At 36.0% G+C, this 27,688-nt stretch overlaps 1 long non-coding RNA gene across 2 annotated transcripts in view; it reads right to left on the bottom strand.

The window, feature by feature from the left end:
- Window positions 1–27,688, bottom strand: part of LOC118154483 (uncharacterized) — a 265,856-nt gene that overhangs the window by 51,835 nt on the left and 186,333 nt on the right. For both annotated transcript variants that reach the window (XR_013519271.1, XR_013519270.1), the window contains exon 3: window positions 14,252–14,342. This is a non-coding gene — a long non-coding RNA (uncharacterized LOC118154483). The remainder of the gene's footprint in view (window positions 1–14,251; window positions 14,343–27,688) is intronic.

Genomic DNA, 27,688 nt, shown 5'->3' with positions numbered 1-27,688 from the left:
CCTCTTCTCAAGCTACTCCCAGGGATATTGTTTCTCCAGCCTCAGTGACGTTTATTACAATGAGGTTGTTGATTACACTTGTAATACAGTTAGATTCTTTTGTCACTTTCTCCATTTAATCCTGGGATCCCTGGGCCTTCTAAATTATTTATTTTTATGTTGCATATATAAAGTTTCACTTCTCATACTATAAATTTCTGTGGATTATGACAAAAGTATTGGTGGCTTTATCACCCTACAAAATCTCTTGTGCTTCACCTCTTCAACATTCAACCCTGCTCTGCTGAACTGAGAAAACCACTGATCCTGGTAACTGCAGGAACATTGTTGGAGCTGGAAGACATTATCCTCAGCCAACTAAAATTTTGCCCTTTCCAGATTGCCAAATAATTGAAATCATGGAACATGCAGCCTTTTCAGACAGGCTTCTTTCACTCAGCAATATGCATTTACGTTTCTTCCATGTGGCTTTTTGGGAATTGATACCTCATTTTTTTTTTTAATTACAAAATGCGATTACATTCTATGAGTATTTTAGTTTGTTTATTCATTCATCTATTATTTTAAATATATTTTGGTTGTTTCCAGTTTGGGATATATGAATAATGTTTCTATAAATATTTATATAGAGGTTTCTGCATAACCATTTTTTTAAGTCAGTTGAGTAAATATCAAGAGTGAAACCCTAATTTGTATACTACAATAAGATTAGCTTAATGAGAAAATGCCAAACTCTTTCAAAATGGCTATGCCATTTTACAGTCACAGCAGCAATGAATACTTCCTTTTGCCTGTGTCCTCTACTTTATTTGGCTTTATCAGTTTTTTGGATGTTAGCCATTCTATTAACAATAGACAGATAAGTCAGTGTTGTTTTAACTTTCAATTCCCTGATAACAAATGATAATTTGTGGTATTTATGGACTAATTATTTTCTGAGAATTTGGTAGAATTTCTACTTTCAAAATCCTTTGTGTACTTTATACCTAGATTGGGTCTACTGGGTGAAGGTTTCATGAAAACTTGAGAAGAATGTGTATTTTGTTGTTAGATGGAATAGTCTATACATGTCAATTTGATAAAGTTATTTGATAGTACTGTTCAGGTTAACTGTATCCTTACTGTTTTTCTGCCTGCTTGAGGTATCAGTTACTGAAAAAGGAGTGATGAAATCTCCATCTGTAATAAGAAAATTTTCTGTTACTTCTCACCAATCTGTCAGTTTTTGCTTTACATATTTAGATTCTCTGTTGTTAGGTGCATACATATTTAGATTCTCTGTTGTTAGGTGCATACATATTTAGAACTATTTCACACAGTCCCTTTATCATTATGCAATGCCCCTCTTTATTTCTGACAATTTTTCTGGTTCAGAAGTTTGCTTTGTTTGAAAATTAATACAGCTACTCTTTTTTAAAACTTAGTGTTTGCATGGTATATCTTTAGCATGATATATCTTTCTACACCCCTTTAATTTTTTTTTTTAATCTTAAACTTTTTTTTTTTTTTTTTTGGAGACAGAGTCTTGGTCTGTCACCAGGCTGGAGTGCAGTGGTGCAATCTCAGCTCACTGCAATCTCCGCCTCCTGGGTTCAAGCAATTCTCCTGCCTCAGCCTTCCAAGTAGCTGGGATTATAGGCACCTGCCACCACGCCCAGCTAATTTTTGTTTTTTTTTTTAGTAGAGACGGGGTTTCACCATGTTGGACAGGATGGTCTTGATCCCTTGATCTCATGATCTGCCCACTTTGGCCTCCCAAAGTGCTGGGATTACAGGCATGAGCCAAAATCTTAAACTTTTAAGTTCAAGAGTACATGTGCAGGATGTTCAGGTTTGTTACATAGGTAAATGTGTGGCATGGTGGTTTGTTGCACAGATTATCCCATCACCTAGGTGTTAAGCCCAGCATCTATTAGCTATTCTTCCTAATGCTCTGCCTCCTTGGCCCCATGACAGGCCTCAGTATGTGTTGTTTCCCACCCCCATTTGTCCATGTGTTCTCATCATTCAGCTCTCACTTAGAAGTGAGAACATGTAATTTTTGCTTCTGTGTTCCTGCATTAGTTTGCTGAGGATAATGACTTCCAAAAGCTCCATCCATGTCCCTGAGAAGGACAATGATCTCATATTTCATGGCTGCATAGTATTCCATGGTATACATGTACCACATTTTTCTGTATCCAGTCTACCACTGATGGACGTTTGGATTGATTCCACTTCTTTGCTGTTGTAAATAGTGCTGTAATAAACATATGCATGAATGTAATTTATAAGAAAATGAGGCCAGGTGCGGTGGCTCAAGCCTGTAATCCCAGCACTTTGGGAGGCCGAGGTGGGTGGATCACGAGGTCAAGAGATCGAGACCAACTTGATGAAACCCCATCTCTACTAAAAGTACAAAAAATTAGCTGGGCATGGTGGTGCGTGCCTGTAATCCCAGCTACTCAGGAGGCTGAGGCAGGAGGATTGCCTGAACTCAGGAGGCGGGGGTGGCGGTGAGCTGAGATCGCACCATTGCACTCCAGCGTGGGTAACAAGAGCGAAACTCCGTCTCAAAAAAAAAAAAAAAGAAAAAAGAAAATGATTTATATTCTTTTGGGTGTATGCTCAATAATGGGATTGCTGGATCAAATGGTTTTTCCATCTCTAAATCTTTGAGGAATTGCCACACTATCTTCCACAATGGGTTGAACTCCCACCAACAGTGTAAAAGCCTTCCTTTTTCTCTGCAACCTCGTCAGCATCTACTGTTTTTGACTTTTTGATAACTGCCATTCTGACTGGCCTGAGATGTTATCTCATTGCAGTTTTGATTTGCATTTTTTAAATGATCAGTGATGTTGAGAATTTTTCATGTTTGTTGTTCACAAATATGTCTTCTTTTGAGAAGTGTCTGTTCATGTCCTTTGCCTACTTTTTTAACGGGGTTGTTTTGGAGTCAATTTGTTTAAGTTCCTTGTAGACTCTAAATATTAGACCTTTGTTAGATGGATAAATTGCAAAAATTTCTCCCATTCTGTAGGTTATCTGTTCACTCTTATGATAGTTTCTTTGGCTGTGCCGAAGCTCTTTAGTTTAATTAGATCCCATTTGTCAATTTTTCCTTTTGTTGCAAGTGCTTTTGTTATTTTTGTTATGAAATCTTTGCCTGTGACTATGTCCTGAATCATATTGCCTAGGTTTTCCTCTAGAATTTTTATAGACTGGGGTTTCACATTTGTCTTTAATCCATATTAATTTTTGTACATGGTGTAAGGAAGGGGTCTAGTTTTAATCTTCTGCATATGGCTAGCCAGGTATCTCAAAATCATTTATTAAATAGGGAATCATTTCCCCATTGCTTGTTTTTGTCAGGTTTGTCAAAGACCAGATGGTTACAGGTGTGAGGTGTTATTTCTGAGTGCTCTTCTGTTCCATTGTCCTGTGTGTCTGTTCTAACACCAGTACATGCTGTTTTGGTTACTATGGCCTTGTAGTATAGTTTAAAGTCAGGCAGTGTCATGTCTCCAGGTTTGTCCTTTTTACTTAAGATTCCCTTGGCTATTAGGGCTTTTTGGTTTCATATAAATTTTAAAATCATTTTTTTTAGTTCTATGAAGTATGTCAGTGGTAGTTTAATGGTAATAGTATTGAATCTATAAATTGCTTTGGGCAATATGACTATTTTCACAATATTGGTTCTTCCAATCCATGAGCATTTAAGGTTTTTCCATTTGTTTTATTTCTGATTTCTTTGAGCAGTATTTTGTAGTTTTCCTTAAAGATGTCCTTCACTTCCCTTGTCAGCTGCATTCCTAAGTATTTTATTCTCTTTGTAGCAATTGTAAATTGGACTTCATTCATGATTTGGATTTCTACTTGCCTGTTATAGATGTATATAAATGCTAGAAATTTTTGCACATTGATTTTGTATCCTGAGACTTTGCTGAGGTTGCTTACCAGCTTAAGAAGCTTTTGAGCAGAAAAGATGGGGTTTTCTAGATATAGGATCATGTCATCTGCAAACAGGGATAATTTGACTTTCTCTCTTCCTCTTTGGATGCTTATTTCTTTCTCTTGCCTGGTTGTCCTGTGTTAAATAGGAGTGGTGAGAGAGGGCATCCTTGTCTTGTACCAGTTTTCAAGGGGAATGCTTTCAGCTTTGGCCCATTCAGTATGATATTGGCTGTGGGTTTGCCATATATGGGTCTTGTTAATTTGAGGTATGTCTCCTCAATACCTAGTTTATTGAGTTTTTTAACATGAAGGGATGTTGAACCTTATTGAAGGCCTTTTCTGCATCTATTGAGATAATCATGTGGTTTTTCTCTTTAGTTCTGTTTATGTAATAAATCACATTTATTGATTTATATATGTTGAACCAACCTTGAATTCTGAAAATGAAGCCAACTTGATTATGATGGATAAGCTTTTTGATGTGCTGCTGCATTCAGTTTGCCAGTATTTTACTGAGAACTTTTGCATCAGTTTTCATCAGGGATACTGGCTTGAAGTTTTCCTTTTTTTTGTTGTATCTCTGCCAGGTTTTGGTAACAGGATAATGCTGGCCTCACAGAATGAGTTAGGGAGGAATCTTTCCTCCTCAATTATTTGAAATATTTTAAGTAGAAATGGTACTAGCTATTCACTGTACCTCTGGTAGAATTTAGCTATGCATCCATTTGGTCCTGGGCTTTTTTTGGCTGGCAGACTATTTATTATTGCCTCAATTTTAGAACTCACTATTGGCCTCGATTTCTTCCTGATTTAGTGTTGGGAAGATGTATGTGTCCAGGAATTTATCCATTTCTTCTAGATTTTTCAGTTTCTGTTCATAGAGGTATTTATAGTATTCTCTCATGGTGGTTTGTATTTCTGTGGGGTCAGTGGTGATGTCTCCCTTATTTCTGATTGTGTTTACTTCAGTCTTCCCTTTTGTTCTTTCTTAGTCTAAGCTAGCAGTCTATTGTATTATTTTTTAAAACTAAACCTCCTGGATTCTTTTATTTGTTTGAAGGGGTTTTTGTGTGTCTATCTCCTTCAGTTCAGTTTCAGTCTTGATTATTTCTTGTCTTTGGCTAGCTTTGGATTTTGTTTGCTCTTGGTTCTCTAGTCATTTTAGTTGTGGTGTTAGGTTGTTAACTTGAGATCTTTCTAGATTTTTTATGTGGGCATTTAGTGCTATAAATTTTCTTTTCAAAACCACTTTATCTGCATCAAAGAGATTCTGTTACATTGTCTCTTGGTTCCTATTAGTTTCAAATAAATTCTTGATTTCTACCTTAATTTCATTATTTGCCCAGGATTCATTCTCAGTAGAATGTTACTTCAGTCTTCTCTCTGAAGTCACAACCAGTAAAAGGTTGTTCAGTTTCCATATAGGTGTGTGGTTTTGAATGAATTTCTTTGAGTTCTAGTTTGATTGCACTGTGGTTTTAGAGACTGTCTGTTATGATTTCAGTTCTTTCACATTTGCTGCAAGTGTTTACTTTCAATTATGTAATCAATTTTAGAGTAAGTGCCATGTGGCAATGAGAAGAATGTATATTCTGTTGTTTCTGGGTGGAGAGTTCTGTAGAAATCTGTTAGGTCCACTTGATCCAGAACTGAGTTCATGTCCTGAATATCTTTGTTAATTTTCTGTAAATATATATATATAATCTATATATATTATAGATTATATATGTTTTATATGGACATGAATACCAGTATATTGAGGCAGAATCTTGCCCTGTCTCAATATACTGGTGTGTGTATATATATAATATATATAATTTATTTTATATTTTTATATAAAAATAGATACATTATACAATAGATACATTATATAATATATACACTGATAAAAAGCTATATAAAAATACATATATATATTTCATATATACATAGTATATATATATTTTATGGATATGAATATCAGTATATTGAGACAGAGTCCTGCCCTGTCACCCAGCCTGGTGTGCAGTGGCATGGTCTCAGCTCACTGCAGCCTTGGTCTCCTGGGTTCCAGCAATTCTCCTGCCTCAGCCTCCCATGTAGCTTGGATTATAGGTGCCTGCCACCATGCCTGCTAATTTTTGTATTTTTAGTAGGGATTGGGTTTCACCATGTTGGCCAGGCTGGTCTTGAATTCCTGACTTCAGTTTATCCTCCCTGTGTCCTCCAAAAAGCAATAGTATCTTTCCTGCTTTATTCACTGTCAAATATCAGATTCTCTTGCTTAGATTTACATCTCATCCAATTTGAAACAATCAAATAATAGGTAACAGAAATTAAAGACTGGCTTCTTGGGTAGATGCTTTGAAAGGGAACTATTCTTTGTATTGGTTCAGAAATGGAAGTCTTGTTTCCAGAAGATAAGGGTTATCTTCACTTAAGAGTTGTAAAACTATCTAATTTCTAATATTTAATATGCTCTAATAGCTAATTCTTCCATGAAAAAAAGATAAAGTTGGTATGTACGGAAAGTAGTAACTAAACATTATCAATGTATCATGTAGTAGATATAGCCTTGAGAACATTTCCCTTTTTTAAAAATATAAACCTTTATGCTTTCTTTCTAAAATTTAATTCCACAGAACCACAACCAGGTTCTGGTAATGTGATTTTCTGTATAATAGCCTTAGGACCATGATCAAGGACTTACCAGTTTCTCCCCGACATGCTTGATTTACTCCCTAAATTTTCTGAAGCAACAGATGTCTTCAGTAATTTTCTACATATTTATTTTTTTATGACTTCGATCTTGGTTCCACTTACAGGCTATTTTTGAAGGTCAGTAAAATGCTCCATTAGGATGCCTACATCAATAAAACCTCAGGACAAAATGGATATAATAAATGTTATATTACTTGAGTTGATGAAGAAAAAATTAGTAAACTTGCAGACAGGTTTATGAAGATTATGCCATCTAAAAAATGCAAAGAAAAAGAATAAAAAATGAACCAAGAATCAGACAAATGTGGGGTAACATTAAGCACACCAATGTCTGTAAAAAGAGTTGCAGAAGAAGGAAGAAGAGCAGAAAAGACATTTAAAAGATAATGGCTGAAAAATGTCTAAATCTGCTTCAAAAACATTACTCTATAAATCCAAAAAGCTCAATGAATTCTAAGTAAGATAAATGCAAAAATATCTACACCCTGACACATCATGATAAAAATAGGGAAAGTCAAAGACAAGGAACAAATCTTGAAAAAAGAGAAAAATGATGAGTTCATATACAAGGGAGCTCCCAAAAGATGAACACCTGACTGGAACAATATAGGTCAAAAGACAGCGAGATGCTGTAGCCAAAGTGCTGAAGAAAATGAGAAACCCCCAACCAAGAATATTATTTTCAGCAAAATAATATTTTTAAATATTAGAACCAAATAAAGACATTCTGGGATAAATTAAAAACTAAGAAAATACAACAGGGAGAGTGGCAAGATGGCTGACTGGAAGCAGCAAATGTGTGTGGCTCTCACGGAGAGGAACAGAAGAGACAATTAAATACAGAACCTTCCACCAAAACATTCAGGTCCTCGCATTTGGACTAACCAAGAAAAGAACTCGACCCACGGAGAACTGAGAAAAGCAAGGCAGGATGACAGCCCACCCATGAGCCACATGGAGCAAAAGGAAGCTTACCTGCCCAGAGAAGACATGAGTGAATGTTCAGCCCCAGGAACCCATGCTTCTGCCATGGAGCTTTCAACCCTTGGGGAAGGAGATCCCTTGTGAACCCACTCCACGAGGGCCTTCAGTCCGACACACAGAGCTACATGGTGTCTCAGCACAGCAGCTGCTCAGGCACACATGGGGACCTGGGAGCTTTAGATACTCCAGATTTCCAGGTGCCCTGGCAAAAGTGGCTGTGACTCCAGCCAAGTGCGAGGTTAGAACCCTGCACATACCCCTAGAAAGAGGCTGAATCAAGGTAGACCAGCAGTGACAGTCTGCGGGCCTACTTCCACAGCACCTCACAGGATAAGACCCACTGGGTTAGATTCCAGCCAGCAATTGATAGTAGCGTGCCTCCCTGGGAGGGAGCTCCAGCGGGAGGGGCAGGCTGCCATCTCTACTATTGCAACATCTTAGCTGTTATTGCCTTCAGGCTTCAGAGAGTCCAAACCAACTGAGGACAGAAGGGATCCCTCAGAAAAGTACAGCTACTCTACCAAAAATGCTTCTTTAAGTGGGTCCTTGATCCTATTCCTCCTCCCAGAGCAGGACTCCCAACCGGGGCCTCCAGCCACCAGTGCTGTTCTCCAGTCGACAGATCTCTCAGAGGGAGGGGTGGGCTGCATCTTTGCTGTTTGGGTGACTTAGCTGTTCCAGCCTTTGGGCTTTGGAGAGCCCAAACCAACTTGAGGTAGAAGCAGTACCCCTGCACAACACAGCCACCCTACCAGAAGGTGACCAGACTGCTTTTTTAAGTGGGTCCCCGATCTCGATCCTTATCATTAGGTGAAGCCTATCTACTAGGGTCTCTGGCTACCCCCACCAGTTTTCTCCAGATGACAGAGGTTTCAGGCCTCCCTGGAACAAAGATCCCAGGGAAGGAGCAGGCCACCATCTCTCCTGTTTGGGTGACTTAGCCATTCTAGCCATAGGGCTTCAGAGGGTTCAAGGCAACCCAGGGCTGAAGTGGACCTCCAGCATAGCACATCTGCTCTATGGAAATGTGGGCAGACTACTTTTTTTTTTTTTTTTAATGAGGAGTCTTACTCTGTTACCCAGGCTAGAGTGCAGTGGCATGATCTCAGCTCAGTGCAACCTCTGTCTCCCAGGTTCAAGTGATTCTCCTGCCTCAGCCTCCTGAGTAGCCAGGATTACAGGCACCTGCCACACTTGACTAATTTGTGTGGGTTTTTTGTTTTTTTGTTTTTTTTTTCAGTAGAGACAGGGTTTCACTGTGTTGGCCAGGCTGGTCTTGAACTCCTGACCTCAAGCTATCTACCCACCTTGGCCTCCCAAAGTGCTGGGATTACAGGCATGAGCCACTGCACCCAGACAGGCTAGCTTTTTAAAGCAGGTCTTTGATCTTGTTTCTCCTAACTAGGCAAGACTTTCCAACCAGGTCTTCAGCTACTTCCTAGCTAAAGTCCATTTGGGCCAGCAGCAGGCCCATACCTCCCTGGGGTGGACCTCCCAGGAGGAGGGAAAGACCGCCATCTTTGCTGTTTCCAAGGCTTCATTGATGATACCTCCAGGTACTGGAGAATCCAAGGTGATTAGGGACTGGAGCAGGCCCCTAACATACCATAGCAGCTGATATGGTTTGGCTATGTCCCTAGCCAAATCTCAACTTGAATTTTATCTCCCAGAATTCCTATGTGTTGGGGGAGAGACCCAGGGGGAGGTAACTGAATTATGGAGGGCACTCTTTCCCAGGCTATTCTCATGGGAGTTAATAAGTCTCACAGGATCTGATGGGTTTATCAGGGGTTTCCACTTTTGCTTCTTCCTCATTTTCTCTTGCCACCACCATGTAGGAAGTGAATTTCATGTCCCACTGTGATTATGAGGCCTCACCAGTCATGTGAAATTCTAACTCCAATTTTACCTTTTTCTCTTCCCAATCTCAGGTATGTCTTTATCAACAGCATGAAAACAGACTAATATAGTAGCCCTACAGAAAAATGGCCAGACTGTTAAAAGAAAAAAAAAAATCCAAAAGTTAGCAACCTCAAAGATTGAAGGCAACTAAGTCCACAAAGATGAGAAAGAATCAGCATAAGACTGCTGAAAACAAAAAGCCAGGGTACCTTCTTTCCTTGAAATGACGTCATTTCTCCAGCAAGGGTTCAGAACCAGGTTGAGGCTGAGACAGCTAAACTGACAGAAGTAGAATTCATAATATAGGTAGAAATGAAGTTCACTGAGCTACAGGAGCACGCTGTAACCCAATACAAGGAAGATAAAAATCATGACGAAACATTGCAGGAGCTGACAGACAAAATAACCAGTATAAAGAACAGCATAACCAACCTGATAAAGCTGAAAAAGACACAAGAATTTCATAATGCAATCACAAATATTAATAAAATAGACCAAGCAGAGTAAATAATCCCAGAGCTTGAAGACTGGCTTTCTGAAATAAGGCAGAGAGGAAAAGAGAAAAAAATAATGAAAAGGAATAAATAAAACCTCTGAGAAATATAGGATTATGTCAAGAGACTAAATGACCGACTGGTGTACCTGAAAGAGATGGGGAGAATGGAACCAACTTAGAAAACATATTTAAGGATATCATCGATGAGAACTTCCCCAACCTATCTAGAGAGACCAACATTCAGATTCAGGAAATGCAGAGAGCCCCAGTAAGAAATGCCATGAGGAATTCTCCAAGGTCAAAATGAAAGGAAAAAAATGTTAAAGGCAGATAGAAAGGCCAGGTAACCTACAAAGGGAAGCCCATCAGACTGACAGTGGGCCTCTCAGCTGAAACCCTACAAGCTAGATGAGATTGGGGGCCAATATTCAACATTCTTAAAAAAGAAATTCCAATTCAGAATTCCATATTCAGACTAAGCTTCATAAGTGAATGCCCAGACCTGTCTTACAAGAACTCCTTAAGGAAGCACTAAACATGGAAAGAAAAGACCATTACCAGGCACTAAAAAAACACATTAAATTACAAAACCCAGTGATGCTGTAAAGCAGCCACATAAACAAGTCTGAAAAATAACCAGCTAACATCATGACAGGATCAAATCCACACATATAAATACTGAATGAAAATGGGTTAAATATACCAATTAAAAGACATGGAGTGATAAGCTGAGTAAACAACCAACCATTGGTATGCATCTTCAAGAGACCCATCTCACAAGCAACACACAGGCTGAAAATAAAGGGATGGAGAAAATCTATCAAGCAAATGGAAAACAGAAACAAGCAGGGGTCACAATTCTATGTTCGGACAAACAGACTTTAAGCCAACAAAGATAAAAAAGACAAGGGCAAGAAATATAACTATCCTAAACATATATGCACCAACACAAGATCAGCCAGATTCATAAAGCAAGTTCTTAGAGGTTTCAAAGAGACTTAGACTCCCATGCAATAATAGTGGGAGACTTTGACACCCAACTGACAATATTAGGTCATCAAGACAGAAAATTAAAGATATTCAGGACCTGAATTCAGCACTGAATCAAACCGACCTCATAGATGTTTTCACAACTCTCTATCCCAAAACAATAGAATGTATATTCTTGTGATTACCACATGGCACACACTCTAAAATAAATCACATATACTGATGTAAAACACTCCTCAGCAAAGGCAAAAGAATTGAAATCATAACAGACCACAGGATTATTAAATTAGAAATCAAGACTAAAAAATTCATTTGAAACCACACAATTACATGGAAATTAAATAATGTGCCCCTGAATTATTTTTGGGTAAATAATGAAATAGTTTTTCTTTTTCTGATCTGATTTCATAAGTATTACTAATTTCCTTAATATGTATATATTTGTATAAAGTGCTAAGAAGATACATGAGAACAAATTTCTTTGACCCTAAGAAAATTATACCTTATAACTCAGATTCACAAGAAGAAATGAGAGAACCATAAAAAATATGGTAAGAAGGTAAATATAACAAATTTTAAGAATATACATGCTATCTTTCCTTCCCTCATCTTTCTTAAACCATATAAAATTACATGAAGTAATAAATCTCACAGTATATTTATGGATTTGTTTTAAATACAAATATAACATTGGCAAAGAAAGAATACAGCAATAGAAATGTCAGAAAAAAAGACTAAAATATTTACAAAGGTCATTTGAGATAGAGAAGAATATAATTGTAAAAGCCAATTAACCTAGAAGATATAACATATGTGTATATGCATATAAAAGAGGTCTCAAAATACATGAAGCAAAAACTGAGAGTTGAAAAAATAGGAAATTCAACCATAAAAGATGTGTAAATAGCCCACATTCAATAAGGTACTGAACAACTACACAGAAAATTAACAAGGAAATAGAAAATACTGTAAGTCAACTAGACATAACAAATCTATTAAAATATGATACCAAAAAGCACCAGACTATATGTTATCCTCAAATACATTGAGAACATCCTTCATGATAGCCCATAATCTGGAATATAAGTCGCAGTGAATTTTAATACTAAAATTGTTCAACATATGTTTTTCATTCACAATTAAATTAGAAATGCATGACACAGCTCAACTGTATGGCCTGCCAGTGTGAGGAGTTCTAAAGACCCAATCCCTAGTAAATCTGGTGAAAATTACTTTAAAATATTTTGAAGTCTCTCAAATTGGTCTTAACACATAGAATATGAAACAAATCAAGAAAATAGACTAAAATTCAACAAGAACAGCAAAAATCTGTAATATTTGAACAGAGACCCACTCGCTCCCTAACCCCTTCCAACTCAGATGTAAACTCCACTTCATAGAGGTGTAGACAAGAACACAGAGCTTCCTCAAACTCCAGATTTCACAGAGCCATTTCCCCAAGAAAGGCAGGATATCAGCATTTCTCATTCTACCCCACCTACCTGCTGCTGCAGCCAAGTTCTAGGTGGGTACAGCTAAGAGAAGAGGTATTTTCAAAATGCTTAAATAGCTATCAGTCTAAAATTTTATTCCCATAAAAGCTATCTTTTAAGAGTGAGAGTGGCCAAAAACAAATGAGACAGTCTATCTGTGGATCTCGACTAAAGGCAGTTATAGGGGACTGACTTTAGGTAGAAGGAAAATTATTCTTAAAGAAAAGCTTGAATATCAACAAGGCATGATTTTAAAAAAAGTGAACGTACTTTGTACAATTTCAATTTTTTTAAATTAACTGAGATGTTTTATGCTAAATTTGTAGGTAAATCTCAATAAAAAGTTACAATGTAACAATCTCATAATTCAAAGGTAAAAATTAAATGTGATAGGACAGACATTCTGAAAAACTAGCAATAAGGGTCGGTATTTGGAATTATAGCCTTGTAAGATTATTGTTGTTTGGAAAACATAATACTGCTAAATTTTAGATACGAAGTTAAATATTTATGTTAACATTCCTAGTATAAGAAATAAAACAATAGAAATAGAGCCTGAAACATTCAACCAGTAAAGAAAATGACAAGGAAGAAAAACTAAACTGAAAGAAAATTTTAAAAGACAACAAAAAGAGATAACATAAAAGAATTCAAACATAATCACATTCAATGCAAATGAATGAAATATCCAGTTATAATTAAGAATTATGGGCCAGACACAGTGGCTCGCACCTGTAATCTCAGTGCTTTAGGAAGCCAAGGTGGGAGGATCGCTTGATCCCAGGTGTTTAAGACCAGGCCCAGCAACACAGCAAGACCTCATCTCTGTAAAAATTTAAAAATTGGCTGGGCGCGGTGGCTCACGCCTGTAATCCCAGCACTTTGGGAGGCCAAGGCGGGTGGATCATGAGGTCAAGAGATTGAGACCATCCTGGTCAACATGGTGGAACCCCGTCTCTACTAAAATACAAAAAATTAGCTGGACATGGTGGCACATGGCTGTAATCCCAGCTACTCAGGAGGCTGAGGCAGGAGAATTGCCTGAACCTGGGAGGCCGAGGTTGCGGTGAGCCGAGATCGCGCCATTGCACTCCAGCCTGGGTAACAAGAGCGAAACTCCGTCTCAAAAAAAAAAAAAAAAATTTAAAAATTAGCTGGGCATGGTGGAAGATGCTTGTAGTCCTAATTACTCAGGAGGCTGAGAAGGAAGAATCACTTAAGCCTGGAAGGTCAAGACTGCAGTGAGCCATGGTTGTGCCACTGCACTTCAACCTAAGCAAAAGAATAAAATCTGTCTCAAAAAAAAAATTATAAACAATAAAGTGACAAAAATATAACTACATTGTTTGGAAAACAGAGTACACTGACAATAAGGAAATAGAAAGTTTGATGTTAAAGCTTGAAAAAGTACACCAAGAAAACAGTAAACAACTGGAAGCTGGGGTGGTTATATTGGCATCAAATAAAATAGTCTTGTGGCCAAAAGGAGGGCCAGAGACAGAAGCAGCTATGATGACTAAATAGATGCACCCAGCATGTATCTCCTTAACAAAGAAAGAACAAAACAATAAGATAACCACACATCAGATGGAGTGTCTAAGTGAAAAAAAAAATTCAGTAAAGAAGTGATGAAGACTTGGAATGGCAGCATAGAGAAGGAAGAAAAGCACCCAGCCAGAATTGAGTTAGAGCCACTGAGAAAAAAAGAAAGCAGAAGATACCCAGGATTTCACATTTCCATCATGAATACCTGTGATCCTGGCTATAGGTGAGATCCACAGCCCTTGGAATACTGAGTCCAGTCTTGCGAGCTGCCTGGAGTCCAGGTTACTTCATTAGTCCTGAAAAATAATTCACACTGCATTCCTCTGACAGTCAAAGACACAGGCAGTCACAGAACATCACGATTTTCAGAGTAAACCCACCACCAGGGTGAATCATAACCTTGGATCCAAAAGCCCCCACATGTCCATATCCCTGGGGTGGCGCCAACATCTCACATCTACCCAAAGGGCTGCAGTGTCATGGCAACTACTGGACCCAGCAGTAAAGCAGTGACCCTGGAATTCAATTCCATGCAATGCCCTATACCCCAGGTCAAAGGTCCAGCACACACCAAGGAGGCTACCCCCATGACTGAAGGAGATGACATACTCAGATAGGCAGATCTCAGGTTCTGGGGACGAAGGCCTGCCACTGCCACTAGCAACCCTATGTCCCCTCAGAGCTGCCCTGAACTCATGCATGCTTTCTATTGTCTTGAGAGCCACCCTGCATGGCATCACTGCCACCAGCAGAGCCATGTCACAGCTTTCCTGAACAGCAACAGCCTGGGACACCAAGGCACTCACAGACACCACTGACATTGATTACAGCTGAAAAAAATCAAATAAAGGATACACTACTGTGCCCACCCTCAACTAAAGCCAAAGCACCCTACCCAAGCAATATCTACAGGAAAAAAAAAAAAAGTGTTTCCTCATGAAGGCTATTCCATAAAATTAAAAAGGGTAAGTGTTCCACCAGAGGTGCAGATATCAAAAAAGGAACAAAGGAAACATAAAAAAGCAAGGAAATATGACCTTCAAAGGTAGATAATAATTGTTCTGTAACACCCAAAGAAAATGAAATCTATGGGATGTCTGAAAAATACAAAATAATTTTTAAATGAAATTCAGTGGCCGGGCACGGGGGCTCAAGCCTGTAATCCCAGCATTTTGGGAGGCTGAGGTGGGTGGATCATGAGAGATCGAGACCATCCTGGTCAACATGGTGAAACCCCGTCTCTACTAAAAATACAAAAAATTAGCTGGACATGGTGGCGTGTGCCTGTAATCCCAGCTACTCGTGAGGCTGAGGCAGGAGAATTGCCTGAACCCAGGAGGCGGAGGTTGCGGTGAGCCGAGATCACACCATTGCACTCCAGCCTGGGTAACAAGAGCGAAACTCCGTCTCCAAAAAAAAAAAAGAAAAAAAAGAAATTCAGTGAGATACAAGGGGACACAGACAATTCAACAAAATCAGAAAAATGATATATGATCTAAATGAGAAATTTGATAAGGAGAAGGATATTATAAAAAATAACAATAATCTTCAGAAGAATTCCAAGAGTCCAAAAAATACAACTGAAAGCTTGAATTACAAACTAGATAAAGCAGAAGAAAGAATTCAAAACGTAACTCAATAATTTAGACACAAAAGAAAATAAATGAAAAACAATGAAGAAATTCTATGATAGTGAGTTGTGGGACATCATTAAGAAAATGTTTTCACATTATGAAAGTTTCACAAAAAATAGAGATGAGAAAAGAAATAGAAAACCTATTTAATAGAACAAAATGTCCCAAGTCTTAGAAGAGATATTAGGCCCAAAAGTCCCTAAATGAATCCAACCTAAAAAGCTCCTCTCTGAGGCACTTTGCAGTTAAACTATGAAAAGTCACATATAAGAGAATTTCCATCAGACTAACGGCAGATTTATCAGCAGAAACCTTACGGGCCAAGAGAGAATGGGATGTTGTATTTAAAAAGCTGAAGGGAAGAAAACAGTCAGCTAAGAATAATATACTGAGCAAAGTTATCCTTTAGAAATGAAGGAGAAATAAAATATTTCCCTGACAAGCAAAAACTGAGGAAATTCACCACTAGACCAGCCATAAAACAAATGCTTTAGGGATGTATCTGAAAATGAAAGAACAATATCTGCCATCATAAAAACACAAGAAAGGATAAAACACTGTTAGAACCAATACACAAATGAGAAAAATCAAATGTTATCACTACAGAAAACCACCAGACCACAAAGATCAACAATGAGAGGAATAAAGTAACGAAAGATATACAAAACAAACAACAAAATAACAGAAGTTAATCTTCAAGTACTAATGACAACTTTGAATGTGAACTATTTACATTTCTGAATGAAAATATATAGACTGGCTGAATGAATTAAAAATAAAAACACCCACAGGAATCTCACCTCACCTGTAAATACACTCATATATATGAAAAGTAGAGAGATGAAAAATTTACCCACAAATAGAAATTAAAAGCAAATAGGAGTAGCTATAATTAGATCAGAATAAATAGACTCTAAGTTAAAAAAAAAAAAAAAAAAACTTAAAAAGACATGTAAAATCAAGGAAGTTTTTATATGGTGATAAAGAGATCAATTCACCAAGAGGTTCTAACAGTGAGTTTTATTTTTTAAGTATAATAATTGTAAGTATTTATAATTTACATATGCACCCAACACTAGAGCACCAAGATACACAAAGCAAATATTAAGAATAGGAGAGATAGAGCCCCAAACCATGAGTTGGGGACTTCAGTATCCCACTGTCAGCTAAAACTGACCATCTATACAGAAAATCAGTGAAGAAACATTGAATATAATCTGAACCGCAAACCAAATGAACCTATCAGACATTTACACAACGTGTCATGCAATAGCTACAGAGTACACATTCTTCTTGTCAGCACATGGAATGCTCCCCAGGACAGACCATGTTAGACCACAAAACAAGTCTCAACAAATTTAAAACAATTGAAATCATATCAAGTACTTTTTCAGACCACAATAAAATAGAACTAGAAATCAATAAAACTAGGAACTTTGGAAACTGTATAAATACATGGAAATTAAACAACATGCTCCTGAATGGCAATTGGATCATAAACAACAAAAAAAATTTAAATTTTGAAACAAATGGAAATACAAATACCAAAACTTATTACTTACAGAAAAAACAATATTAAGAGAAAAGTTTATAGCAATAAATTCTTACATCAAAAAGGTAGATTTCAAATAAACAACCTAATGATGTACTCCAAAGGATCTATTAAAGCAAGAGCAAACCAAACCCAAAGTTAGCAGAGAAAAGAATAAAAATTAGAGCAGAGCTACATAAAATACAGACTAAAAATAATACAAAAGATCAATGAAATAACAAGGTTTTTTAAAACAATAAATAAAATTGACAAACTATTAAACTAATAGAAAACTCATATAAAATGAGAAACTAAAGGCATTATAATGAATACCACAGATATACAAAGGTTTGTTAGAAACATACATGAACAATTAATCATATGCCAACACATTAGAAAACCTAGAAGAAATAGTTACATTTCTGGATGCACAGAATCTGCCAAGATTAAACCAGGAAAAAATAGAAAACCTGAACAGACCACTAATGAGTAATTAGATTGAATTAGCAATAAAAAGTCCTCCAATTAGAAATAGTTCAGGACTAGATAACTTCACTGCTGAACTCTGCCACATGTTTAAAGAAAAGCTAACACTAACTTTTCTCAAACTATTTTTAAAAAATCTTTTATATTCATTATATAAGACCAACCTTACTCTGATACCAGAACTAGACAAGAATACAACTTAAAAAGAAAGCTACAGGCCAATGTCCCTGATAAACATAGATGCATAAATTCTCAACAAAATACTAGCAAACCAAATCCAGTATCAGTTCAGAAAGATTATATGCCACGCTCAAATGGGATTAATCCCAAGGATGCAAGGACAATTTACCATATACAAATCAATATACATTTTGTATATCTAAAATATACAAACCATATACATTTTTTCCTATATCTATTTCCAAATAGATATAATGCATCACATCAATACTGTGAAAAAGAAAAGCATATAATCATCTCAATAGGCACAGAAAAAAGCATCTGATAAAATTCAACACCCCTTGTAATGAAAACTCTCTCATCAAATTTGGTAAAGAAGAAATATACTTCAACACAATAAAGGCCTATATAGCAAACCCACAGCTAACATCATAGTATGAAGAAAAGCTGAAAACTTTCTCTCTGTGGTCTAACATAAGACAAGAATGCCCACTTTCACCACTCTTATTCACATAGTACTTGAAGTCCTACCCAGAACTTAAGCAAGGGAGAGAAATAAAGGGCAACCAAGTTGGAAATAGGGAAGTCAAATTCTTCCACTTTGCAGATGATATGATCTTAGCTTTTTGAAAACCAAAGATTCCACACGAGACTCTAAGGACTAATAAATAAATTCAGGAAAGTTGCAGGATACAAAATCAACATACAAAAATGAGTAGCATTCATATACACCACTAACAAATTAGTTGAAAAGGAGATCAAAAAGCTATCACATTTATAATAGCTACCAAAAAATAAATTTAAAACAATATCTAAGAATCAACTTAACCAAGGAGGTGAAAGTTCTAAAAATGAAAACTGCAAAGCACTGATAAAAGAAATTGAAGAGTGCACCAAAAAATGAGAAGACATTTCATGTCCATGGATTGGAAAAATTAACATTGTTAAAATGACCATATTAAAAGAAATCTACAGATTCAATACAATGCCTATCAAAATACCAATGACATTCTTCACATAAATAGAAAAAAAAATCTTAAATATGTATGGAACCACAAGACATGCTGAATAGCTTAAGCAATCCTGTGCTAAAAAAATAAAGCTGGAGGCATTACATGACCTGACTTAAAAGTATACTACAAAGTTATAGTAACCAGAACAATGGTACTGTTAAAAAAACAGGCACACAGACCAATGGAACCAAATAGATAACCCAGAAATAAATCTATGTATTGACAGCCAACCGATTTTCAACAAAGGTTCCAAGAGCATACATTGAGGAAAGGACAGCCTCTTCAATAAATGGTGCTGTGAAAAAAAATAGATTTCTATAAGCAGTAGAATAAAACCAGAGCCCAATCTCTCACCATATAAAAAAAATAGATTAAAATTGTAAATCTAAGACCTGAAACTATAAAAGTACTAGAAAAAACACAAAGGAAAAGCTTCAGGACATTGATTGGGACAAAGATTTTATGGTTAAATAAAAATAAGATTATGTCAAACTAAAAAGCTTCTGCATAGCAAAAGAAACAACAGAGTAAAGAGACAGCCTATACAATAAAAGAATCTAAAAACTATTCATGTGACAGACATGGCACCAATATTCAGAATATACAATGAACTCAACAGAAAAGAAAAAGATTAAAATATGGGCAAGGATCTGAATAGACGTTTCTCAAAAGAAGATGTACAAATGTCCACGAAGTATATTTTAAAATTTCTCAAAATCACTACTCATTAGGTAAATGCAAATCAAAACCACAAAATATCATCTTGCTTCAGTTAAAATTGTTATTAACAAAAAGAGAAGAAGAAAAAGAAATTCTGGTAAGGATTCAGAGAAGAAAATAAACTATTATATACTGATAATGTGACTATAAATTAGTACAGTGATTATGGGAAACACTATAGAGGTTTATCAAAAAACTAAAAATAGAATGTAATATGATCCAGTGATCCCACTACTAGGTATTTATCCAAAGAAAAGGAAATCAGTATATATCTAAGAGAGATCAGTTTTAGGAGATACACGGTAAGTATTTAGGGGTGAGGTGCCCTGATGTCTTCAACATACTTTTACAAAGTTTAGCCACCTTGTGATCAACAGATATGAATAGAAAGAGAAATGTAAAGCAAATACAGCAAAATGTTTACAACTGTTGAATCTAGGAGTAGGGCATGTAGGAATTCATTCCACTTTTTGTTTTTCCAAATTGTCTTTACATTTGGAGACTTACATAACAAAAAGTTAAGAAAAACATACCTTGAAATAAAGAATAAATCACAAAAAAAAATTAGAAAAAAATACTTAGAGTTGAATGACACTGAAAGCAATATTGAGTGCTAGGGATTAATCAAAGAGTGTTGGTCCCCTGCAGTACGGGGTCTCAGAACAGAGGTTGGTCTCTAGCAAAGCCCAAGGAAACCACATAGAGTAAGCCAGGGCTCAGGTCTGAGCCCCTTGGTTGTGTCCAAGGAAGAGCTAGTGCTTAGCCAGGAACATGGAATTGTCAAACCGGACACAATTGCAATAATATGTAAGGTCTGCTGCATATTATTGCAGTTGTGTCTCAGTCTCTGATATAACCGGGGGAAGAGTCAGTGCTGTTCTAGTTTGCATATTCAGAAGTTGAGTTTCCCTTCACCAAATATGACATCTGACCTTTCCAAACTGAGCAGCTCTAGAAAGGGAATAGAACAATGAAGAACCTACACACCTGACCCTACTCTGTCCTCATGACATTTTGCATACAGTTTCTGCAACCTGGCATACATGCCGCTTGACCACTGTTGCATGGATATGCAAATGTGGGACAGAACCAATGCAATATTTAAAGGAAAATGTATGGCTTGAGCAGATTATACTTAAATAAAGCTTGATAATTAATGATTTAGACAACACAAATTAAGAAACCAAAACACACACACACACACACACAAAGGTAGACAAAAGAAAGATGAGAGAAGATATTAATAAAAAGAAAACATATATACAATATAGGGGATTAACAATGTCCAAGTTGTTTCTTTGACAAGGTTAATAAAATACAGAAACCTCTCCAGAAGTGATTAATAAGAAATGGAATTCATAAGTAAAAATTTTTTACTTAAAATTAAATTTATAGATATACTAGAAATCTGGAAGATAAAACATTTTTTAAAACACCATGCCAATAAAGTTTACTACTTTCATACATGGATTTTATATGAATTATATGATTATCACCATTACCTAAGAAGAAATATTTAAAAGTGCAATGATATTATAATCTTTAAGTCAAATCATCATGGATTTTATATGATAGGCTAGATAATATTAGAAAGTGTTCTTTTAAATATTCAAGAGGAAATTTCAATATTATTTGAAATCTTTCAGAAAAGTTTAAGAGATTAAAAATTTGTTATCCTCTTATTAGCTGTAGAAGAGCCATTGGTAAAATTTGACAACCACTTCTAACAGATCTCTTAACAAACTAGGAATAAAAGGGGCTCCATCATAAATCTATAGCAAATATCTGAGCCAATGATGAAACATTAAAAGCACTCCTTTCATAATCACTTAAAATAAAAAGCTGCTATTATGCCTTCTATTCCACATAATACTGAAGGTCTTAAATAATGCAGTAAGACAAAAAGCAACAAAACATACAGAGATTGAAAAGTTAGAAATGAAACTGTCACTATTGGAAAATGATACAAGTACTTACATAGGGAAACCTCTACTGAAAATATTTTAAGTTCAAATTGTTACAACGTATAAGAGTTTAGACAGATTGCTTAATATTAAAAAAGTCCACTGTATTTTTTCAATAGCAAAAGATAATCAGAAAATTCAATTTTAAATAAAGCACCATTTATCAGAGCAAGATTGAATAGGTAATTAAGAATAAATCTAATGTAGGATGTGTGCAAGACCTCTTTGAGGAAAATTACAAAACTCTATTAAAGGACATTTAAAATACTTAGGCTAAATTCATGGGTATACAGCCTCAATACAATAAAAATGTTGGTCTCCCCAATTGAATTCAATGCAGCTCCAATAGATAGCCCAATATTTTTCTTTTTCAGGAATCTTAGTAATCTCAAATGCATATCAAAGAGCACAGAGTCAAGATTACCAACATAACCCTCTTTAAACGAAGAGTAAAGTGGAGAAAATTTTGCTATCAGTAACCAAGACATTTTATAAAACTATAGTCAAAAAGAAAACACATTATTTGTACAGGATTGTAAAAATAGGTCAATGAAAAGTAATAGCCTCAAAATACATACACACACACACACACAGAATCTGATTTATTATGAAGTGAAATTGAAAATAGGAAAAAATGATTATTGATAAATAATGCTGAGACAAATTATCCATGTGAAGAAAATTGGGCCCCTATTTTATAGCATAACTATGGTTTTAGTTAGAATTCTAGCATTTTTACATATTAACTTATTTTAAACCTAAAACTACAAAACTAGAGACTTCCTTTTTAAATTATCCTTAGAGATGATAAAACTAAAACACAGAGAAGTTGATTCCAACTTAAAAAGTTGAAATTTCCACAGGGTAAAATTTACCAACTAACTGATGACATGTAGAGGTCAAAACTCAGATGGCCTGATGTTAAAATCTTTGCTCTTAACCACTACTCCAACTGTTTTTTCGAAATAGTTTCAGATAGATTAAACACTTAAATGGAAAATCTAACTTTGTAACTTTCAGAAAACATCTACAAAACACCTTCATAATTATTTGGTAGCAAAAAATTTCTAAACAAGGTGTGAAAAGCACACACCATAATGGAAAAGATAAACTCACCAGCAATAAACTCCACTTCATCAAAGACACTATAAAAGACAAAAATTTGAGCCACTGGGAGATGATATATAAAATATTTATAATCAACAAAGAATAAGTATTCAGAATTTTTAAAAAATTATTTTACTAATGAAAACTTAAAAATTCATTTCAAAGAACAAAAGGTATAATAGGCATTTCTTTTTTTTTTTTTTTTTTGAGATGGAGTTTTGCTCTTGTTACCCAGGCTGGAGTGCAATGGTGCAATCTTGGCTCACTGCAACCTCGGCCTCCTGGGTTCAGGCAATTCTCCTGCCTCAGCCTCTTGAGCAGCTGGGATTACAGGCACACGCCGCCATGCCTAGCTAATTTTTTGTATTTTTAGTAGAGACAGGGTTTCATCATGTTGACCAGGATGGTCTTGATCTCTTGACCTCGTGATCCACCCGCCTCAGCCTCCCAAAGTGCTGGGATTACAGGCTTGAGCCACCGCGCCCGGCAACAGGCATTGCTTATACAAGCATTTCACAAAAGATGAACCAAGAATTGCCCAAAATACTCAAACCTGATATGTTCCAACTCATCAGTAGTCAGGAAAATGCAAAGTAAAGCCAAAATTAGATTCCATTCCATACCCACCAGATTGGAAAAATAAAATAGAATGATAACATCAAGTATTGGCAAAGATGTAGAATGGTAGACTCTCCATATACCACTGGCCAGAATATAACTCTGGCCAACTACTTTAGATATAATTCACATTACCAAATAAGGGGGAAAATGCACATAGCTGTCTATACAGCAATCCCACTTGTAAGCCACACACAATATTCTTGGCAGCATTGTTTATAATCCTCCCCCAAATGTTTTAAACTGCACATGCATTTTTCAACAACAAAGCAGTATATAAATGTAGATGTGTTTGTGCAATTAAATATCATCTAGCAGTGGAAATAAATAAAATAGGTCTACACATCAACATACATTTCTTTTTCATTAGTTTATCAAAAAGCTTAATGTTTAAAAAAATAGAAAAGAACACATACTGCATGAGTCCACAAAGGTCAAGAAGAGGCAAAAATAATGTATGGCTTAAGGATACACACATATGTAGCAAAACTATAAAGGAAAACAAGGGAGTTATTTTTTAAAAAAGATTAAATGGTGCTCATATGAGAAAGGGAGGGCTACAAACAGAAGGGCACAGCAGACTACTGATGTTAGTGGAATGTTCTTTCTTAAATTGCATGTTAGATACCAGCATGATTATTTTATCATTCTCCAAACAGCATACATACGTCAGATATACTTTTAAAAATATATGATACACATTTAAAGTATATGATTGACAAAAGAGTTTTTAACAAGGAATTTGAGAAATAAAGCAAGTCTGCAATGAGGCAAAGCAAATGGTTAAGAGCTTCTTACTGCCTTCATGTGTATTTGAGGGTCCTAGGATGGCACCCACATTTTGTTTCTTCTCTTTTATATTGTTCGGGTGTTTTTTTTTTTTTTTGCTTTCATTTTTGTTTTTACCAATCACATATTAGTTCTGAATTTAAAAATAAATGCAATAATAATGTTTCAATGGAAATATTTATGTTTAATATAAATTTTTAAGAGTTTCAAGATACAGTAAGTAAAACAAAAGAAACAAAATGTCCTTCAATGGTTGAATAAATAAACAATGGAATATCCACAGGGAATACTGCTCAGTTAAAAAAAAAAAGGATTGATACATGAACAACTCAAGGGCAGTATGCTGAGTAAAAGAAGCATGTCTCGGAAGATTACAAATTGCATGATTTCATTTTTATGGCATTCTCAAAAGACAAAATTATAGTGAGGGAGAACAAATCAGTGACTGCCGTGGGGAACGAAGGGAGATGTTCAGGGAGATGAAACTTTTCTGTGTGCTGATTATGCTGGTAATTTCATAAATCCATCCAAGTAAAAAATCATACAACCATACATTCCCCCCAACACACACACACACACACACACACACAAAACAATGGAACAGATTTTAGGCACATCGTATTTTAACCACATCTTGCAATGTGGTATTGCAAGATGCAATATGGTATTTTAGAATGGAGCCTAGAACAGAAAATGAACATTAGTGAAAAAAAAAATGACTGACATTCAAATAAAGTCTATAGTTTTATTAATAGTAATGTACTGGTTTAAATGTCTTATTTTTGACAAATGCACTACAGAAGTGTAAGATGTTCGTAGTAGGATAAACTGGATAAGGGCATATAGAAACCCTTTGTATTATCTTTGCAACTTTTCCGTAAATCTAAAATTATTTCCCCAAAATGTTTGGTTAAAAAATTTCAGGGACAAGTGTAAATGCTCTAATTTTTATTGTAAAAATGGAAAAAGGAACATATCCATGTATTTGTTTAATCCCTACATGTCTCTAGAATAATATACAAAATATCAGTTGCTTCTCAGGAGAGAAAATGGTTCTCTAGATGACAAAAGTATGAAAGATATTTTAAATTATGTACTTTAATACTTTCAATTTTGTATCATGTGAATATATTTACTATTTGAAATATTAATTTTTAGAAAAATCCCAAGTGTGGAATTGGTTGGCCAAAGGCTATGTCTCTTTTACATTTTGATACAGCCAGATTGCCTGGGGAGAATTTTCTCATAAAGTGATAAGAAAATAGCCCCAGGCTCATTTCCGAGAGTCTCCTTAGTTCATGGTAACAGTCCTGCGATTCGTTATTAATCTTTAGTTGTTTCAATTATTCTAGCAGCTTCTAATTACTAAACTCTGTACCATGCTCAGCCCAGAGCAGTCCTGTCACCAGAACTCAAGTTGCAAAAATGAAATGCACCATTTCATGTGGTGAATGGTGGGTTTCATTGAGTTATGATTAGAGGACCCCAAGGAGAGACTCTGCCCTGTCATAAAATAAAGACCATCTGCCCCTGTGGATGGCAGTTTGTCATTAACCAGTGACACCCACAGGAAAAAAATCACTAATACTTTTCTATGCTTCTGTGGAAACAATGGACTCTTCCTACAGAAACTCCAGAGGAGAGAGACCCAGTGGGTGAACCTAGCCTTGCAGTAAGCAGTCCTTCCTGCAAGAGATGGAAGGGGGAGGAGGGCAGATTTCTCCCCCACTGGGAAAATTATTTGCTATCTTTTCTCTGTCTATGGTATCAATTCGTATTTCATATTCACCTTAGGAAAAAAAAGAAAAAAATTACTGGCAGTTATCTCTGAAAATGGTTTTATTATTCATTTTTTAAATCTTCACTTTTGACAGAACCATCCATAAGTTTCGAGTGCTTGAGAGGACTAAATAGCCTTTAAATACCTTTTCCTTATCTCTGATAGTGGAATATAAATGAGACATTTTTTGCTGCTTATAAAGCAGCCCAGACTTGGTACCTCTGTGGGGAATTAATTGCACACCCTCTGGGGGTTTCACTCAAAGGGACCAGGAAATCACCCCTTCATTTCTAATATATATTTTTTAATATTTCTCACTTCATGAGGCTGCTGCCCAGAGCTGAGCTAGCTGTGCATTGGCAAACCTCCAGGAAGGATTCTTCAAGACTAGGTTATGAATAGCACCCCCTAGAGTGTGGGAAAAGACAGCCCTGTTACCTGTGCTCATTGCCCCAGAACAAACAGTGAAATTATTACAAAATGTATGAGTACGTCATCCGTGTTCTGCTCCATACAGTGAATGACACAAATAAACCTGGACACAAATGGAACAATTCTCAGAGCAATTGTTCTGAAAAACAGGATCCTTTTTTCATTGATCAAATGGAAACAATAGGGAACAATGTGATTCATCATGAGAATATTCCTCATACCTTTTGTTTCTTTCAAAGGTTACACATAAAGTCGTGCCCTGCTTAAGGATGGGGATGTGTTCTTTGAAATGCATCATTAGATGATTTTGTCCTTGTGGGAACATCATAGAGTGCACTTACACAAACCTAAATGTTATATCTCATTACACACCTAGGGTACATAGTATAGCCTACTGCTGCCCGGCTAAAAACCTGTACAACATGCTACTTTGCTGAATACTGTAGATGATTATCACACAATGGTATTTGTATATATCTAAATATAGAAAATGTACAGTAAAAATATAGTACTACAAAAATGGTTCACCTGTATAGGGCACTTACTATGAATGGAGCTTGAAGGAACTGAAGTTGCTCTGGGCGAGTCAGTGAGTGAGTAGTGAATGAATGTGAAGGCTCACGATATTCTATATACTACTGTAGACTTTAAAAACACTGAACACATAGGCAACACCAAACTTATTAAAAAATAAAGCAATTCCACTGATCATATATCACTAGGCCATAGGACTTTTCCAACTCCATTATACTCTTATAGGATCACCATGGTATATGCAGTTCATCCTTGATGAAAACGTCATTATGCAGCGTGTGACTATATTCAAATGCATTTTCTCACTCTGCTTTCAAGATTCCTACGTACAAGTTACAAAACGACTATATCCCTTGTTCATTCACCACTGTTGTAAAGAGAGAATCAACTAACTTGCCACAAAAATTCTTTGGTGATTGTTACAACACAGACTTCCCTGAAATCATCTGGTATTCAAGAAGCTCTTTGTAGCAAAGGAATAGATAAGACAAAATCATATGTGGAAGGCAGGTAAACCTCACTAATGGAACAGGCATCTTGCTGGACTATGCTTGGAGGAGTGTGTAATTGAAGGGGGATCTTTCATCAGGAAGTAGTCGTCCCTCATTATCCATGGGGGACTGGTTCCCGGAACCCCAGTCAGACCAAAATCCTAAAATCCTCAAGTCCTTGATATAAAAGGGTGCAGTATTTGCATAGAATCTATGCATATCCTGCTGTATAGTTTACATCATTTTTAGATTACTTATAATACCAAATATAATTTAAATGTTATACAAATAGTTGTTAAATTATATTGTTTAGGAAAAAACAAGGAAAAAAGTATTACATTGTTTAGGAAATAAAAAGGAAAA

Source organism: Callithrix jacchus, chromosome 6 (assembly GCF_049354715.1).
Source record: "Callithrix jacchus isolate 240 chromosome 6, calJac240_pri, whole genome shotgun sequence".
In the NCBI taxonomy this organism is placed as follows: Eukaryota; Metazoa; Chordata; class Mammalia; order Primates; family Cebidae; genus Callithrix; species Callithrix jacchus.
The sequence above is the reverse complement of the archived record's forward strand: the minus strand, read 5'-3'. Positions and strand labels throughout refer to the sequence as shown.